Source organism: Lepisma saccharinum, chromosome 26, assembly GCF_977018435.1.
Source record: "Lepisma saccharinum chromosome 26, izLepSacc3.1, whole genome shotgun sequence".
In the NCBI taxonomy this organism is placed as follows: domain Eukaryota; kingdom Metazoa; phylum Arthropoda; class Insecta; order Zygentoma; family Lepismatidae; genus Lepisma; species Lepisma saccharinum.
The window spans coordinates 17,763,395-17,767,142 of NC_139254.1; positions in this window are offsets into that span (position 1 = coordinate 17,763,395).

Genomic DNA, 3,748 nt, shown 5'->3' on the forward strand with positions numbered 1-3,748 from the left:
ACTCTTCTTCAGCAGCTACATAAAATACTTTAGTCTCATTTTGTAGAGCACAACTAGAGCTATAACATGGATTAATATAATCATTGCAGCTCCAATAGTTCCCAAGATAATGTAGCAAAACCTCGAGACAAAACACAAACTTCGACAAAACCTATTCGGCAGAACCACCGTTCTCTATGCGGTCCGCGCGCAATATATACAGAAGACGCAGAAAAGAGAGCATTGAATAAAGACATTTTATCAGCATTTTCAGAACCCTTTTTCTTCCTTTCCCGACCTAATTTTGCACCTTAAAATCCCTTCTATAGAGATGACCAATGAAACTGATCATTCTGAAATTTACAAATTGTTTACATATTTTCAAATCTTTCTATAGACCACATTTTCGGAATTTAACAAACAAACATTACAGTAATTGTGATCCCTATCTTGAACATGACAAAATCTTCAGATGAATTGTTTGTATCTTCGAGGACTGTACTGGAATTGCATTTGAGCATAATATTTTAAGCCCTTTTCAAAATTCTAGAGTTTTTAGTTGAATTCTATGTTTATAATTCGTGGCTCTACCTATATCATCCTTTGACCACGCAAAAACATGTGGATATTTCATTAAAACAACCAAAAGTTGCTCCTTTTGCTGGGGTTCTAAATTCGGATTCACATCAAACCGACTAGGGTCCGCCCGTGCGTCACTGACGTTCCCTGACTCTTCCGTTGCAAAAACCTGTGCCTGTTCACCAATTTCATCGTTATTCTCATCATTATTGTTACTCATGATTGGCCTATCCCATGTTTCAGCTTTCCCGATAATAGTGCCTTTCTTAATTGTAACATTATAATTTAAAGGATTTGTGATCCAAATAAGATTCGAATCCGGATTAATAATTGCTCTGGCAACCATCAATCCCGTTTTCTCTTGAAACTGTAGGTCCGGTTCCAAGAGTGCCCTATCTTTGTCATATGAATTAGCCAATTTCAATGGAATGCATAAATGTGTCCTGGGTTTCACTTTTATATTTTTAGCAGCTACAAATTCTGGTTGCAAAACATGCTGTAACAAATGGGAAACTTTGATTGACACGTCAAAGCTTTCTTATTCTCATTTTTAATTTGGTTTCTAGGAGGTGTGCCGAATCTATGCAATGTAAGCTTATTTTCCTCAAAATCTAACTTAGCCTTCTGTACCTTCAAGAAATCATTTCCTAATATAGTAACTTGATTAAAATCCTTAACGATTCTAAATGGATGAACAAATGTTTGGTTATGTATAGAAAATGGTAGTAACACAATTTCTTTAACCGTCAGTTGACTATTAGTGACCCCTCTAATCGCAGTATTTATATTAAATCTCTTGGCATTGACTGGTATGTTCTTATCTCCCGTTACCGAAATTTGACTTCCACTATCCAGGATGAACTGTAGAATTTCCCCATCTACTTTCACATTGATGTAAATCAGATCTTCAGAAGGAAAAGTAGAGACCGTTAGAGTTTTCCCCGAAGGCCCTGCACCTAGGTCCCCGTCATATGTAGGTCTTACTCGTTTAAAATTGCTTCTGTTCTTACGCAAAGTAGAGTGATTTGTATTTACAACCTGATTAGTATGGTTATTTGGATCATCGCGCCCCTGTTGTTGCTCCAAAAATGTTCGCCGCGATGAAGATGAAAAGTGCGAACGCTGAAATCGAGGGTTACCGCCATTGCGCCATCGCCTCCTATGCGAACGTTGCGACTGTGTGTCAAGATTATTATTGTGGTTGTTATGCCAAGTATTTATATTCTGAGCTCTATGATTACTATTATGATAATAGGTTCTCCTATTGTTTCTATCTCTATGTTCATTTTCTCTAACTGTATATGAGAATGATGACTCAGTAAATGAATGTTTTTTCCTATGTTCTGCAAGTGCATTTACTTTAGCCTCAAGATTCTGAAATTGCGAAACTAAATCTGACTCATGAGACTGGAGTCCCGTGTTCGACTGTAATTGTTGCAGTGCATTTAATCTTTCCTCGATCTCCCGATTAGCCTGAGAATAACTTATGTGAACATGACCATTGCCCGTGCGCTGCAACGGGATAGCTTGCATCGTCCAATAATCGTTCTCCACTTGGTTCTCTCTCACAATCCGCAGACCTTACTCTCTCTCGTATTCTCGCCAACTGCTCACACCTCCTGACAATTCCAACACTCATGCCATATACGCCTTCCAAGTCAATCACCTGACCTTTGCCTGATTACTTATTCAGCATTCCTTTCTCTCCTACCTGCTATGCTAAGACTTTATACTTCTTACCCAATACCATGGGTACGATACCATACGTACATGAAAAGACTTAAAAGGAAAGCCCATGTTTTGCTATATTACGTTCACTGAAAATTCTGTTTTCATCGTCAGACCATATCCAGACTATGTTTTGAGGACCTCGGCAGTTTTAAAACACCACTTGATCCACAATTTGACAGTTACTAGTAGGAGGGGGTTCGAAAGGGTGCAAGTCTGTAATTGACTGCCGTAAATTCAAAGCTTTTGACCGAAACAGTTTTGTAGCTGCTAGGTAACTTCGACATATTATCTACTATCGCATATGAGCGAAATCTTCCAACAAGTTTCAGAATGAAGGATGAAAAATCGATATTACATGTTTTATTAATATATTTATATACTTCGTGGTTACTGACGAAAGGGATGAGAAGTGGAGAAGAAATAACAAGTCGGTCTAATTTCTGTGTTCTGGGGATTGATGGGTTTATTTATTTATTTATTTATTCCTTGTTTTGGATGGCGAAGTTAAGGCACAAGCCTTTTCTTCCACTTAACCATCTCTACATTACATTTTATAAATTTATTTTTATTGCTAACTGTATGTGACATATATAAGAACTAAAAACATTAAGATACCAAAAAATGATATATATAAAAACTAAGAACATTAAGATACCAAAAAAAAACACAAGAAAAAATAAAAGAGAAAGACGCAAAAAACATAAAAAATAAAAACAAAAATACATACACACTAAGTAAAAAAATACACGTGAAACATAAACACACACGCAACAAACATAGTCAAATTACAGAAAAAGTCGGTGGGTGTTGGTCCTACCAGTTTACACGAAGGTTTCATTTTATTTCCCTGTTTTCAGTACTAGTAAGTTGACTCCAGAAGTCCTAAGAGTGTCCTAAGAGATGAGGCTCTTTGTTGTCCGCTCTTTTGTAGGTTTTCGATATTATTCCAGTCAAGCATGTTCGAATACCAAACTAATTGCTTATGTTTATTGTTAAATCAAAAACTCTTCCCCCCCCGGAAGAGTTTGGTGGGGGAATTCCCCCAATCTCCCCCCCCCCCGGGATTTCGCACCCTGGGCGGAAGGGCACACAATAAATGAAAATCTAAATTGGTGAAACCATGTAAAAATAGTCGTTAAAAAACTAATTTCCAAAATATTTGCACTGAGGATATTAAAACAAACACTAAATACAAATTCAGGTATATTATGCAATGTTTCATTCACTAATAAATTATGCAATGAAATTCTGGGAGAACTCACCGGCAAGTTTAGAAGCATTTAGAAAACAAAAGCAAGCCATTAGGATTATAGCAGGAATAAAGACTAGGGAATCGTGCTATCGTAAATACAAAGTATGTACATATTAACCCTCCCTTCACTGTACATATAGGCTATATGCAGTGTGGTATTTATGAAATTTCCAGTGGGGGGGAGGGATTCTACTGACTGTCTAGGGA